General features: G+C 45.3%; 1 protein-coding gene across 1 annotated transcript in view; it reads left to right on the top strand.

The window, feature by feature from the left end:
• Window positions 1–16484, top strand: part of TNFRSF19 (TNF receptor superfamily member 19) — a 93762-nt gene that overhangs the window by 1129 nt on the left and 76149 nt on the right. The window lies entirely within an intron of this gene.

Below are 16484 nucleotides of genomic sequence, written 5' to 3'. Positions count from 1 at the left end.
CAGCTGTTGTAAGTTTCAATTTGCCAACTGTTTATGAAAACTATCTGGGTGATCAGCAGTCACCATGCTACATATAGGTTTCAGTCAAACTTTCACTTTGGTTTATACTTGACTTGGCAAAACCAAAATATATATTGTGGTGGATGCCAAATTTGAAAGTTAACTGTTGTTTTTTGTCAGTTCAATGATCACACACACACACACACACACGCACGCACAACTCACACACACAGAGAAATCTTTACATTGAGATGCAAGAATTTAGTACAGTGCCAAAGTCTGCGTTCATATCAGTTCTCTTTAGTGTTCTAGTCTTAAGTTTATTTGGGTAAAATAATTATCATCACAATGGTGTATTTTATGCTAGCTGAACCACAAAGAAATTATAAGTGATAAGATTAGTTATCCTTTAGTTTGAAATTTTGATGAAACAGGAAAGGTCTAATGAGCCTCATTTCATATGTAATTAATTTTCAGAGCCAATTAATTTAATTACTTTCTAAAGTTTCCTCCAGATATTAGAAGGAGGGTAATTAGCACTGTTTGTTTAATTTTAAAACTGTGATAGCTGTTAAGAGGATATTATTTAAAACCATACTAAGCTGACTATATTTTAGAAATGTGTCAGTGAGAATTTAATCTAAAAGATTTAACTGTTGTTTTTAGTCATGCCAGGAGAGGCATTTAAATTTTTGTTCTACTGACAATGTAACAACGCGTGTTCAAAATATCCTGGGGTATCAGTTTAGGTCGATTCTTTCATTTGTTTGCTGAAAAAACTCCTCTTTAAATCACAAAAGCAGTATTAATGTTCACATTCCAATAAAGAACATTAGCTTGTAAAGTAACAAGTGGAGAGGATGCCTGAAGAAATAACACGCTTAGGACCTTGATCATTTAGTTTACATTTGGAATTTATAAAACTTTGTAAATGATTGTTTCCTCTGCTACTAGGTTCGTTTTAACAGATACAAACTCTCCCCGGCACTAAACAAAAGGCAGAATTAGCAATTATCTGATTAATTTAGGCTTTGTAGGAAACTAGCTGGGGCAAGTCAAGTCCTTGAAAATCCACTTCAGTGTCTGAATTAATTCAGTTGATTGTTTACTTCTTGTGTCTTGGTTGAGAAATGAAACAGATTGCATTTGATTTTAAAGGAAAGATGGCTATTACTGAGTGTCCAGGTACAGTTTTTTCAAAAGGCATTTCTTAATTAATTGCCACATGATGAACTTGATTGTGACTTAAGCAGCCATGCTCCATTAATGCTTCCATGAAGGACAGACTTGTGTTACATTTTCAAAGCCCTCTCTTATCTATTGCTTCAATGGTAGCTTTGTTACTGTAGCAGGTCCAAGTCTTCAAAAGACCTTTAATTCTAGTCCTGATGCTGTCGCCGATTCGCTTTGTGACCTTAAGAGAGTCCCTTCACTCCTTGTTTTTCTTGTGGGTGAAATGAGGGAGTTGACTCTATCCTTGTGAAATAAGCAGGGTGGAATTTTTATAGCCATTTTGCAGATGAGAAAACTGAGATTAGAGAAAAGTTAACTGGATCATCCTAACCAAGGTCACACGGCTGGTTTTTCAAGTCCAAATCCAGTGTTCCACCATGCATTAGTCTATTTTCTAACCACTGCACAACAAATTAAATGCACTATGAGCTGAACAGAGAACAATGTTAGGCTGAGAGATAATGAGAGTGAGATAGCCACTTCCTATTGGAGTATATATATTTTTGTTTCTGCAATAGATACGTCAGTCAACTGGATTAGTCTGGTTATCTTCCAACTGTTCCTTTGGCTTCTGTATTTCTAAGCAGTCTGAACACAATTACTGCTACACATGATGGACCGTAATGTTTAAAATGATTTTTTTTTTTTTTTTGAGAGAGAGCACGCTCAGGCAGGGGAGCCGCAGAGGGACAGGAAGAGAGAGAATCTGAAGCAGGCTCCACGCCCAGCAAAGAGCCTAATGCAAGGCTCAATCTCACCACCGTGAGAGCACGACCTGAGCGAAATCAAGAGTCAGACATTTAATCATTTAAGCTCCCCAGGTGCCCCTAAAGTCACTTTGACCCAAAGTCAATGTCTCACTGCAATGTGGAATTCTTTTTTTTTTTTTTAATTTATTTCTAGGAGAGAGAGAGACAGCGTGAGCAGGGGAGGGTCAGAGAGAGAGGGAGTCACAGACTGAAACAGGCTCCAGGCTCTGAGCTGGCAGTCAGCACAGAGCCCGACGCGGGGCTCGAACCCNCATATTAAAATAAGATTATTATTGACAATTTTATGACAATAAATTTAATAACTATGATAAATGATGAATTCCCTGGAAAATTTAATTTTTTTTAAATGATTGCCACATTTTGTTTAATGTTTTTTATTTTATTTCTAGGAGAGAGAGAGAGACAGCGTGAGCAGGGGAGGGTCAGAGAGAGAGGGAGTCACAGACTGAAACAGGCTCCAGGCTCTGAGCTGGCAGTCAGCACAGAGCCCGACGCGGGGCTCGAACCCACGAACCGCGAGATCATGACCTAAGCGAAAGTCGGACGCTTAACTGACTAAGCCACCCAGGCGCCCCTGGAATTCTATCTATCTGTGTGAGTCTGCCTGTGTATGTGGGCATATATAAATAAGTTTATGTGCTTTCTAGGGACTCCTGCTTTCTGAGATGTCCCTGAAAAGTTTAATAGTTAATGAAATGTTGTTATTCATTGAGGGAGATTCCCAGTGGGATTTTTGTGAGATTTCACTTTGCAAATTTAATATGGCTTGCACATGATCTGCGTTTCGTACTATATTTATGTTAAGAATCCCTGAACGTGTTTTCTTTAGCTCTTTCTTTTCCTTTTTTTTCCCTTGGGGAAAAAAACATTTCTTGTGAATAAACTTAATTTATTTATTGACTATACACGCTGAACATAGATACTGCTCTTGAGGCCGAATAGTCATCCCCGTGTCTTATCATCCTGATAAAGTTTTCATATAAAGCTTTACTGATTATTATTCCGTAACAGTCACTAATATTTATTAATGCACTAATTATTAGTTAATTCATTGATACTTACCGAGTACTGTGTGCCAGGCACTCTCACAATGTTTTCTAAAATGTTTTCTCTCACAGTAATTGTCTGTCACCCTCACTGTACAGATGAGGAAAGCGAGTCTCAGAGGGACTCATAAATAACGTGCAAGATCACAAGGCTAATTAAGTGGCAGCACTAGGGTGTATCTGATTTCAGAAACACGTCTGTTCTAGGGCTAGACAACTAATTGTTTCCATCATAGGAATTGTATAGAGCCAACTTGACTGTTAGCAAACACTATAACCAAAGATTTGCCCAAAAAGCAGTTTCTATAGTTTTCTTTCTTTTGATATATTTTATAAAAGCTGTCAGACATTTTTTTTTGATAGTCTCCCATCAGTTAGCCTAGAATCTATAGCTACTTCAAGAGACAGAACTCAGGTACCTGCCAGTGGCTTAGTCAGACTCTCTTCTCTTTGATGGCAAGGGGGTAGACAGCCCAAGTCACCCTGGAAAAATGAGTACTTTGGGGCGCCTTGAAAGCGATGCTTTATAATTTTGTCAGCCCAATGTGGAAAAAAGGTGATGAAAAGGGATGCAGAAGGAGTGTCCCACGTGGCTGTGCTTAATGTCCCCTCTGCTGTCACAAGCCACCCAGCTTTGGCTCCTGAGTTGTTCCTCAAAGCCACCCACTTGCCAGAATCACCACTAAGTTACGAAGTCTCCCTTCCTTAGATTGACAGGTGGTTTCACTCCGTCCATGGTGAGTTCAATTTGCTCCTTGATGAAAAGAGGGAGGGAGGGGTGAAAGGGGTAGGTGGGGCTTTCCAGCAACTTTATCAAACCATTCCTTCCAGCATAATCCACCCTCTGTGAGAGGAGTTTGGGGAATCCCTATGGGCTGCTGCCCAGCAAGCCTGTTCCTCATTCAGCCACATGCAGAGGAGTCTGCCATGTTTATCAGAAAAGAGAGGAGGAGAGTCGAGGGCCCATTTATTTCTTCTGTCATCAAACACATGAGAAGTCTAACCAATGGGAGATGTCATAAATTCACAAAGATCAGTGCAAGTGCTATAACCTCTAACAACTTTCCTCTAAATAATCTCCTTGGCCTTTTTGTGTATATCGATTTATGCACGAGTGGTATGGTGACGATTACATTAAGATCCAGGGAGCCTGGATTTGGATTCCAGCTCTATTATTAACTTGTTGTGTGACCTTGAGCAAGTCACGCCATGTCTGGCCCCAACCCTACACTGATAATCTGGAATTGGCAGCAATGTGAGTTGAGAATGACTTAAGTAGCTGCATCTTGGTTATTTTTTCCCTCATTTTCTTAGCTGGATTTGACAAACTTTATTCATCTTTGAGACCCTCACTCCCATTTATTAATTCATGTAACAAATTTTAATGAGTACCTACTATGTGCCAGGCACTGCAAATTAAACTCCATTGACAGACAAAATTCAGTATTCTCACGTAGCTTGTACTCTGTTACATTTTCCCAAGGAATAGTAGCCATTTATGCTAGAAATTATTAGACACTCAAACAATTTTCCCTGAACTTTCCTTCTAGTGAGCAGGCTGATCACTAAAACTATTTTATCTATTTAACCATGTTACTTCATTAGTTTAACCTGAGGGGGAAATGTCCTCCTGTCTTCCAGTATCTGAATGAGTGTGGTAAAGTGGGCAGTATGAGGTGCCTGGGGGGCTCAGTCAGTTAAGCCTCCGACTTCGGCTCAGGTCGTGATCTCACGGTTGGTGGGTTCGAGCCCCTTGTCAGGCTCTGTGCTGACAGCTCAGAGCCTGGAGCCTGCTTCAGATTCTGTGTCTCCTTCTCTCTCGGCCCCTCCCCTGCTCACACTGTGTCTCTCAAAAATAAATAAACACTATAAATAAATAAAGTGGGCAGTATTTATTGACCTTAACCAGACTCTTCTTTAGAGGATAAGATGCATATAATAGCAAGAGTGCAGAGTTCCAATGCCCATTGTCCCCACTGGCAAATATCATTTCAATTATCATTTATTTACTGCTGCTGGGCATGGGATGCCCTACAGTAGATACCCTGCTACTAATAACGGCTGCCGTTTAGTGAGCATTTATTCTGCGCCAGGCATGGAGCTAAGTGCTTTAAATGCCTTATTTTATTGAGCAACCACCAATGAAACGACATGTTTTACAGATGAAAAACATGGAACTTTAAGGAGGATAAGTTCTTCTTCCAAGAGTAAGCAAGAGTGAATGGCAAACTGGTGCCCAGGACCGGATAGTCTGATGCCAGGGCCTATGCATGTTAACAATAATGTCTCTCTCCATAGCCAATGAATAGGCTCACCGGGCAGGTCAATCATCTGCACACGAAATGATGCAAGAACTCATGGACCAAATAATGTCTCACTGTGTCTAAGTATAAAAGGAGGCCAGGGAACAAAAGAGCTTTGAGCCGAAGTCAGAGAGGTAGTTCTTGAGCCGGCAGATTAAATTCCACCGAGAAAACATTTATTGAACATTTGCTTAGTTGTTTGATATTATCAGAGATACGAGTCTGAACAAAATATACCCCTCCTCTGTGAGCACTTTAGCTCCGTAAGGAAGAAAGCGAAGTCACACTCAGGATGCAGGTGCTACCAGTGTAGTAAGAAGTGCACGAATCTTGGATAGACCCATGAGAGCTGAGGCTTTTTCCAGCTGGTTCTGAAGTGGGAGGAAGGTGGGTAAGTAAGGAGGCGGAGCAGTAAGGGGACGAGGTGAGCATGAAGAGGAAGCCCAGAGAGCCAAGGAAAGGGGGAAGTTCCGGGCACGCACGTTGGAGGCGAGGCATGCAGACCAGTTTGGCCAGAATAGAAAGTGTGTGGTCTAGCGGAGAGAAAGATAAGGCTGAAAAAGGGGGGTGGAGCCCCAACTCGGCAATCTTTGAATTGCTCATTTAAGGAGTAGGAAAGCCGTTCTTAACAATGAGGAGCCTTCTCGCAAATCTTTTAATTAGACAGCGCGGGGATGAAAGGCTGACCGCTGGACAGACCCATGGGGAGAAAGCTTGACTGGGACAATATTCCGGCGAAAGGTGGGGAGGGCCTGTACCTTGGTGGAGAGAGTGGGACAAAGGGAAGAAGAGGAAGAAAGGGTGAGTGTGTGGGGCCTTACAAAGGAAGAGGCAACAATTCAGCTGAACACAGACGCAGAGTCCCCTAGCTACCAGACTCTGGGATGTTAAGAACACGTGCCCTCAGGTGATTGGAGTCTAGGTGGGAAAAGGGACTCAGTCAAACAGGTGACTGCAATATAATAACAAGCACATTAGCGCGGTACATGTAGTGGTGCTGGGTCACAGCACGGATAGGCTGGGGAAGCTCTCTTAGTTCCCGATAAATACGATAAATACGGGGCAGACTCCTCTGCATGAGGCTGAAGGAAGGAAGGGCCTCCCTGGGCGGCAGCACATGACGCTGGGCTAGGGCTGCCGAGTATGGAGCCATTTAGGAAGATTCAGGGAGCTGCACTTAGCAGAGCTCCTCACAGAGAGTGGCTTATGCGGGGAGGAGTGGCGTGACAACGCCTACCCACCACACCCCTCCCTCCCCCTTTTCATCAAGGAGCAAATTGAACTGGCCATAGATGGTGTGTTTCGAAACCACCTGTCAATCTAAGGATGGGAGACTTGCCTTGAGGTTGGGGTAAGATAGTGCATATTATTTGCCAGTCATTTACAAAGTCGTTATTGGGATTCATATTCAGGCTCTGTTAGATCTGAAGTAGATACTCTTGGGGTGTGACCCTTGGGAATGATAATATCTTGAATGTATTTTTCACAAGAACCTGGTTTAGCACGGCGGTGTTCTCGAGATCGCAAGATGTGCTATCGGAAATGAACTAGAACAACTTATTCATTTATTCGTTCAACAAATATTTATTGAGGGGCTACTTTGGGCTTCGAGGTACCGCAAAGAAACACAGGATACTGTTCCATCCAAAGAGTGGTGTAGTTGTGTCAGGAAAACAAAACCAGCAGACAAGAAATGGTGGGTGCCTCTTTTCACCAAAGTCATGCACACTGTCTTGGGTTGGAAGGACCTTTCCCCTTTGATTCACTCACTGGACAGATGAAATGGTGATTGCTGACATTTCTATAGCATTCTACCGCCGAAAAAGTATTTTTTATGTACAGGACTCTCACTCCTTGCAACAAATTTGCAAACTGGGCACCATTAGCTCCGTTTGATAAGTGCATTAAGTTCAGAAGTTGCAACACCTTCCACAAAATTGCAAATTCCAGGTTATGGAGCGACCCTAAGGGTTGCATTGGGCTAGTGCTGCATGGAGGAGGCAGACCCAGGCGTATACAAGGATTCGCCTTGTTAACTGATATTTAGAGATTTCTGGGGGGAGAAGGGGGGCGGGCGCCTTGGATGAGTATCTGCTGGAAAAATGCGTCAATGAATACGTAAGACGATTCCTGATGAACTAGGTCCCCATGATTTTGATCGACCCGAGCAAACGTGCCACATGGTTTTCTGGGGGTCTTGCCTCCTACGCAGAGGCAGGGGCTGGGTAGGACGTGACCGGGCAAGGGAAAGGCGCAAAGGTCCTGAGAGGGCACGTCGAGAGTCCAAACGGAGGCTCTCTCCCGTCGCCAAGGACAGTCCCCCGCACACAGCCAAGCTCTTGCTGGTCTGGGTCCCCCCGCTCTCCCCCCACCCCCACCCCCCACGGCCCGACTTAGCCTGCGGGACGCATTCGTTGGCTCGGTTCTCGCAGCGGCAGAGGGCAAGTCACCAGAGGCTCAGACCTCTGCAGAGGGAGCCGGGCCGGCCCAGCGCCGGAGGCGGGGCGAGAGGGCGGGGCCGGCCCTGGGTGGGCGGGGCCGGCCCTGGGTGGGCGGGGCCGGCCCTGGGTGGGCGGGGCCGGCCCTGGGTGGGCGGGGCCGGCGAGGCGGCTGCCGTTGCCCGGCTACGGGAGAGCGCGCAGCCCGCGGCGCAGGGCAGCTTCGGGCTCGCGCGCCGAGAGGACCCCCGACCCGGCTGCGCGCCCCGGACCCTGCACCCGGCCCTTTCCGCGCGCCCATTCGGCCGCACCGCCCGCCCGGACCCGCAGGGCGCGACGCGGAGCGGCGGCCGGCGGAGCCCCCCAGGTCCCTGGGAAGGTAGGTGGGTGCCGGGCTCCGCCGGGAGACGCGCGGAGGTCCGTAGCCCCCGCCCCCGATGTGTCCCCGAGGCCGGGCAGCCGGGGAGGCGGCGGCCGCCTGACGCGGGGGTCGCCGGCGAGGGTGGCGTCGGTGCAGAGGAGGGGAGCGGGCGGACCGAGGCGGGTGGCGGCGACCTCCGGGCGGGGGCGACAGCCAGGCGCGGAGGGAGGACCCCCGGGGGAGGGGGCTCCGTCGCAGCCGCGAGGGGACGCGGGAAAGTGAACGCCTCCGGCCCTCCGGCGGCGGGGGGAGCGGCTCCTCACGTCCAGGGACCTTGTGAGTGGAAAATCGGCTTGGGAGGGACGTGCGTGCGCGTGTAAGTGCACGCGCGTGAGGCTGCCGCCGGGCCGGAGCCGGGGCGCCCCGCGGAGGCGCCCCTGCGTGGACCCGCGCTGCTCGCGAGGACGCGGCCTGCGCGCCGCGGGGACCCCCGCCGCGCCTGCCGGGGCTGCGTAAACGCGTTCGGGGCAGACGCGCGCTCGCAGGTGTGGGCGTGGGTGCCGCGGTGGGCAGCGCGGAGGGTCGGCGCCCACGGCCCCCGTCCGGGTCTCACGCCCTCGCGTCCAATAGAAAGTCCCCGACAAGCTCTTGAAGACGAAGTCTGGAAGGCTGGGACTTAAGTGATCTGTTTTGATGGCAGCAGACTGTTCCTCTGTTGTTCAAGGAATCCACGTCACTTTTTTTTAATTTTTGCATTTTCCTAAGAGGACTCAGTTTGCAAACACAGCCATAAGCCTTGTTCAGTATTTCTTTAGTCGAAACAGCTTAACTCAAAATATTTATGCAGGTGTGGTTTTTTTTTTTTTACTCCATGGACAGTTTTCCTTTACTAGAAGACACTTTCTTCACATAAACAGGAAACGGTTACTGTTAAACTTGACTTCTGCAAACAGAAGATTTTAATATGCTGTTATTTCATGACCAGGTACTGCTCTGCAAAAGAGAGGATTATGTTGCATTAGTTCAGGATTTGCTCAGTATGTTTTCTGTCGTGCAGTTTTGCCTTAGGCATTTTTGCCAATGCTACTTTCATATAGTTTTAAAATATTTTATTTCAGGCTCTGCTTAGTCTCTAATTTAAAGATTGGTAACTTGAGGGGGGTGAGAATTGAGTCCCACGGTGCAATAAAGTATTTGGCATTAATTGTTATTCACAGAGACGTGGATACTTAAAAAGAAATGTATCCTGGGTGATATTTATCAAGTTGTTCTGAAAATAATACAAAACATAGAAATGTAGTTTCATTGCGAAAATGATACCTTGACATCAACGCATAGCTCTGTAAGTTCTTTGTTTTTTGATCAATGAAATGTCTTATAACGTCCACTTTATTACCGAGGCCCCGTGACTTTATTGACTTGAGAATAGCAAGTGCTGACCTTGAGATACTGTGTTAGCATTTTCTGGGACATTGATGGAAGTTATCTGTTTCTTTTGAGAGTGTCTTTTGACTATGAGTCCAGGCACACAGTCAAAATTTGAATTTGACTTTGAATTCTATCTTGAATTTGAAGTTAAGGACATGTGAAGACTGTTAATGCACTTGGAATTACAGGGTTAAAGTACTTGTCCTCAGAAAATGGAATAAGGAACACTGCTAATCTAGGCTTTTTAAAAGAACAGAAAAATAAATTAACTGTACTTCAGATAATCACTAGATATGATTTATACCTACCCACACATGCATATGAATGGAAAAGTGGAGACATGTCATAGTCAGATGTTGTCCTTAATAAGTTAATTTAATTCACTAGTTATAGCTCTAATGCACGAATCTAGGGCATGTTGGGAATTTTTGAAACATAAGTGAAATAGTAAGCTAACACTCATGAAGGGAATTGGATTCTCCTTTTCCATTTAAATCTCTAAGCTTAACCCAATCCCCTGTGACCAGTGCCATCATTCAAAAATTAACACACGACAAAAACTGCAGCCACCATGAATATATGAAGAAAACAAGGCCTTTTAAATCTGCTGAGTCAGTATTTAAAAAAAAAAATTCGGGAAAAGGCCGCCATGCCCTATCTGTTGATGACAGGTTGAATACGAATAGCCACCTTGAATAAATTACACTCCAAATAAATAGACAGCTGCTTGTGTGGTAAGAGAGCCAAGAACAGTTCAACAGTGAAGTACATTTGTCTCACAGCAGCTGATTATTAAACGTTCACAGCCTTTTTAGAGTAACTTACTAGCTGCAGGAAGCGAACAGTAAAGCAGTATGAACACAGTTTCTTTTTGGGATTTACAGGTTGAGCTGTGAGTTCCTTCATTGTATTTTATCCGTCCAAAATGTTTACATTTAAAGTAAGACGTTTAAACAGTATTGGGCTATCTTTTAGTCCACACATCACAGAATAGGTACCTTTCAGACTGAAGCTTGAAAACCTGGGTTTTACAAAGAGAACCAGTACCCATCAGCAATTAGATAAAACAAAGGAACTTGTGTATCTGGAGATTAAACATTATGTGGGCACTCTTCAGTGGGCTTGGATGGGTTTAATATGAGGCGATCTAAAAGAATGGACGCCACTTACACTGGAAAAGAACACTTCAAATGTTTTAAAGAGAAGTTTTGGAATTGATCCAGACTTCTAAAATAAAAATTGAAACAGCTGTGTTTTAGAAGTAGTTATGCACGGTTCTTTTAAGATACACTGTGTAGGCCTTTGAGGCCCCCACAGTCCTTGATGCTACCTTTGTTCTATTTGCATGTTGAGATAGAAAAACATGTGAATTGCAGCGAGGTGGGGGAGGTGCCTTAGGTACAACCCGCCACATTTTGCGAACACTGACCGTGCTTTTCCCAAGGCAAAGATGGTAGTGTCGGCAACTCGAAGAAACAAAAAGAAATAATCTTCAAAAACCCTATCCTGAGTTAAGTTCCGTTTGAAAAAAAAAAATTACAGCAGAAGCCTTGACTGTGAGTGGGCCCCTAATGTTTTTGGACTTTGGGAGAATTGAAGATACTGTATTTGGCAACAGAACATTGTAAAGCTTGCGGAGTTTGTAGTAGAAAATATTTCATGATTTGAAAAAGGGAAATCTTTCCCATTTCCCGGCCAACAACAATATGTATATGTTTATTACAGTGTGCTGTGGTGAGCTAAGTAGGCTTCAAAAGAGGCTGCAGGAAGAATGATTTTCAGAACAGAAGGAAGTTGAAGGCTAGATTCCAGGGGTTATTGTCCTGTTTGGAAATAGCTGTAGCCTAAATTTCTAACTAAGTTTTATTCTCTCAGCCTATGGGACTGACAGTATTTCTAAGCCATTTATGATTATGGTCTGCCACGAAAAAGACCGTATGTATAGCACTGGCTTTATTTCAAAGCTTATTTTATACATTGTAAGCCTGCCAGTTTACTTTAATGCTGATTTTTTAAAAAATATTTCAGTTTATTGCATATTGGAAAAATGTATGAGTTGAGAGTGTAGCCTTATTACATAATGGTAATACAGTTTTATGAGATGAAAACTGTTACCTATTGCGTGCTCTGTATGCCGGATCATAAATCAAATAACCCAAAAGAGACGAAAAAATAAAATTAATTTATTCTGGAAAAAAGATCCCGATTTTTTGAATTATTCTAAAGTGCATGCATTTTGGTCGTTTGTCAGATAAAAAACAAAGGCCATTCTCAGAAAGGTTATTGGATGGTTAAAATTAGAAAAATAAATACCAGATTCTTCTTTCCTGGTCTTTGTTAATATTATTATGCCATGATGTTCAAGAAGTGGGGTCCTGAATCGAATTGTGTTCTACCAGAGCAGTTTATATTTCAATCCCAAGTTACAGCTGCACATATTTTCCACATATATATTATTTAATACTTTTTTAATGTTTGTTTATTATTGACACAGAGAGACAGAGCGTGAGCAGGGGAAGGGCAGAGAGAGGGGGAGACACAGAATCAGAAGCAGGCTCCAGGCTCTGAGCTGTCAGCACAGAGCCCGACGCGGGGCTTGAACTCATGAACCGTGAGATCACGACCTCAGCTGAAGTCAGACAACTAACTGACTGAGCCACCCAGGCGCCCCTCCACATATATTGTTTTAGTTCTTATAACAATCGTAGGGGCTAAAATGTTATCCCTAACTAGTGAATTTCTTCATTCATTCCATGTGTACTGGGCACGCGTTTGGGGCGGGTTAGAGTTCTAGAGCAAAATCCGTTCATCTTGCCATTAAGCCCAGGAACCGCAATTGGTGGTAAACTCAGATGGGTTGGTTGGTGCTGAAGTGAAGAGAGGGTGTCCCGTGTGACGCAGGGAGTGGTGGAGCCTGGGGCACGAGGAAGTCTACGTTCTCCTGTGTGAGTGACAACTGACGCTCAGCTCTAGCTCCCGTTGCCTTGATGTGAGACTCACACTTGCTGGAGCTTCTAGTCTTTTCAGAGAATTCTTTATTTTTGATACTGGAAACTTAATGACAAAAAAATTAAGCACGACCGCGACCATAGAAAATAATCGCATCTGCACAGAGAATGGGCTGCAAAGAGAATGAACTAACCAGATGATTACTCTGCGGGGGTGGGGAGATGAGCCCAGGGTGCAAGGGAGCCACAAAAGAGAGGTGCCCTTCCAGACCCAGGGAGACCCCAGAAGAACGTTGATAGGTTGTGGGGTGCGTTATGGTAGCTAGACTCACAGTACACATGGGAAGGATCCAAGGCAAAAGAAGGGGTGGCAGTTGAGCGAACCACAGGTTGACACAACTATGGTGGCTTGGGATCCAGTGGTCTGCCCGGCCGATAGGAGATGGCGCCCATAGCCGGTCCTCCATGGCGGGCTCCGTGCAGCTGCCTGCGACCTCGCTTCTTTGCCTATGGGCAAAGCAGCGTAGGCTTTCGTGATCTGGACAGGGAAGCAGAAGGGGTGTGTGCCGCAGCGCCTCTTGGTCCGTCCCCTTTAGAGGCCGGCCAGTTAGGACACACGGTGTTAGTTACCGTTCATTCAGACAAACAGGCCGAGGAGCTTGATTTGATGAGCAGCCACTTTCTGTGCAGCTGGACACAGTGTTTGCCAGCCCTGCGCTTCAGGCTCCTGTGTTTTCTTTTTCGCTTGCCTGGGTCTCCTGATACTGCCACTCTGTTTGTTTCTGTTGGTACAGCCAGTGGGGCAGAACTTCCCGACTCTGAGAATACAGCAAACCAGGCATCATTAGTCTTTTCCTTACCGCTTAGGGTTCTCTGCACACATTTTGCAAAAACGGTGGCTAGATTGTTAGTAGATGAGATCCAGTCTGGATTTTGGGGGCAAACTGTGGAAACCCATAATCCCAATCATTAGTATGTCTCGTGGCTGATAAGTCATCACCAAGTTAACAGAACACCGAAGTCGCCTTCTATCTGGGCCAGACCCCGAATGCCCGGCCGCTAAAAGCAATTTCAATAAATGCCTTTTTATTGCCTTATTTTTACTTTAAATATTATTTTTTAAGCACTTGTTATTTCATCAAATTTTCCTTCTTCTTATGAATGCCAAAGTGTTTCACAAGGTATGTCAATTTATTCCAGGAAATGCAAAGTCACACGTATACCACCCTACCAGCTAAATTGTTTATTTCTAAATACCCCTTTGCCAGGCTGGATGAAAAGGTGCTTAGGAGATGTCACCAGCCCTGCTAAGCTGTGAGCTTCCTCAGAGTGCACCTTTGTACCATCCTGCCCGACTTGATACTGCCTCTTGTCAAACACCTAATAACCATTTAATCAAAGCATGTTCAATAAATGGATGGATCGTTACATGTATTACTTTGTTACATAGCTTTGTTTTTGTTGATCAGTTTTGTTCAGGTGCTCGCACTGACCCAAAAGGGTCATTGGATGCCACCGCGTGGGATGATATAGCCCTAAGTCAACCTGGCAGAGTGGCCGAGAGCCTCACTTTGGAGTCACCAGGCATGAACTTGATTCGGTTTTCACCTTTCTATTGCATGTCCTCGACCCCTGGTTTTCTCTCCTATTGGGTGGAAATAACTATCTACCTGAGCGTGTGGGAGTAAGGGGGAAAATTAGCCTTTGTATAAAGCCTTACCCCAGCCCTTGACATCTAAGTGCTTAGAGCAGACTTTGAATTGATTCTTAGTGTTTGGGTGTTTTCTGCAGACCTGTAGGTATCGAGATCTAAAGCATCGGCAGCCACGCTAGACTGCGACCATCTGAATAGTGTTCTATCACCGCTTGTCTAGCAGGTTACAGGCTTCAGGGACTGTCACATACATTGGATCATATGACCTTCCATAAAACTGCCGTTCACTACAACAGTAATCATCACTGACACCTGCGTAGCCCTTACTATGTGTAAGAAACAGTTCATATCCAGGCACTCTCCCGGAAGTGCTTTTTAAGTGCTGTTAAACCCATTCCTCCCAGCAAGTCCAGGAGGTGTTATCACTATGCCCTACGTAGCGATGAGGAAACTGAGACTCAGATTAAGTTACTTGTCCAAGTTCACATGCTAATGAGTGGCATCGTCAGTAGCAACTGCTGTAGTAATGACCTCAGCCCCAGTCATCTGTTAAGCGTTTATTCAGTTTTAGGCACTGGGCTAAGCGCTTTCCTCACAGCACCCCTGTGAGATAGGTTCTAGCTTTATCTCTATAGACACGTAGTTTCAAAGTGACACTGCTAAGAAATGGGACTGAAAACCCACGCATTCTGGTTGCCACTTTCCCTTGACAATTTCCACCACGAGCCAGAATATTTTTACCCATATTGGGTTTACGTGCGAAAAAACCATTTGAACCTGGACTTCAGATGCTCCCAGCTGCTGTCAGGACAAGCTACGCCATCTAAATTATTTCCCAGCCTCTTGGCATAAGAAAGCCAGGCCACGAGAGAAGTCACAGAAAAGAGAAGTGACATTTCGATGGCACATTTCAATCTCTGGCCCAGCACTGCGCCAGACACTGAGAATACAGAGAGCCATAAGGTGTGGCCCCTGTTTTCAAGGAACAGAAGAACAGACAATATGGTGGGTAAAAATAAGCATACTTGGTAGGCCCGACGGCCCATACTGTGCATGGATGCAAGAAAGGCCCATAGGGCCATAGGGAGCAGACCTCTTCAGTGCGCTTGGTCGTGGACAGCGTCTCAGCGGGGGCGCAGCTGACCAGGTCCCTGGAGGGATTTAGGAAGAAAGGCTCTCAAGACCAAGGTTACAGTCTGTGTGAGAGGGCAAGACCCCGGGCGCTCAGGAAAGATGAGGGTGGGCGGCTCTGGCACAGCCGGCCGGGCAGGAGAGCGGTGACCACACTGGTGGGCTAGCAGGTGAGATGATGAGGAGCATAGGTGCCAGGCTGAGGAGGTGAAAGGTTCATTTGCAAACATAAATCCGTGCAAATTATTCAATTTAGCATATGTGTTGGGAGAATAAAACAAGTCAGCGCATCGGATGTAGTTCCATTCAGTGTTTTCCTGAAAAAACTAAAAAAATACATAGATCTCTTTCTGAGGCAAAAGTCATAGTACTGTACATGTTTTTTTACTTATGGGGCCCCCAGGTGGCTCAGTCGGTTAAGCGTCCGACTTCGGCTCGGATCACGATCTCACAGGTTGTGGGTTCGAGCCCCGCGTCGGGCTCTGTGCTGACCGCTCGGAGCCCGGAGCTGCTTCAGATCCTGTGTCTCCCTCTCTCTCTGACCCTCCCCCACTTACGCCCTGTCTCTCAAAAATAAACGCTAAAAAATTTTAATTTTGTTTTTTTCTTTAATAGTGTTTATGTGATTTTTATCTCATCACTTCTTTTATAGATTTTCAAGCAGGACTCTGCAGTTTGTCTTTTTGCCTAAAGAACATTATACATGAATTTTTTTCATTTACTTAATGAACAGTGAAATACACTAGAAAGAATTTTTAGGAATAAGAGGAGAAGACCTTCACCCAGCATGCCACAGTATGAATGAACCTAACTGTTGATGGTATTCCGGCTCATTTGTTTTTGTACATAGAACACGTGTATCTTCTGAAGTCAAAATCATAGGGCCGTGACTTCTAACTTGGCATGCATGGTAGTAATCGCCCCTTTAAGAGGATGCTAAGAGGGGCGGCCCGGGGGGCTCAGTCAGTTGAGCCTCCAACTTCGGCTCAGGTCATGATTTTGTGGTCTGTGAGCCCAAGCCCCACGTCGGGCTCTGTGCTGACAGCTCAGAGCCTGGAGCCTGTCTTCAGATTCTGTATCTCCGTCTCTCTCTGACCCTCCCCTGCTCATGCTCTCTCTCTCTCTCTCTCTCTCTCTCTCTCAAAAATAAATAAAACCTTAAAAAACAATTT

The sequence above is a fragment of the Hyaena hyaena genome, unplaced genomic scaffold (genome assembly GCF_003009895.1).
Source record: "Hyaena hyaena isolate Hyena2069 unplaced genomic scaffold, ASM300989v1 scaffold_11, whole genome shotgun sequence".
NCBI lineage: Eukaryota > Metazoa > Chordata > Mammalia > Carnivora > Hyaenidae > Hyaena > Hyaena hyaena.
Note: the sequence above shows the minus strand (reverse complement) of the source record. Positions and strands in the feature narration are given on the sequence as shown.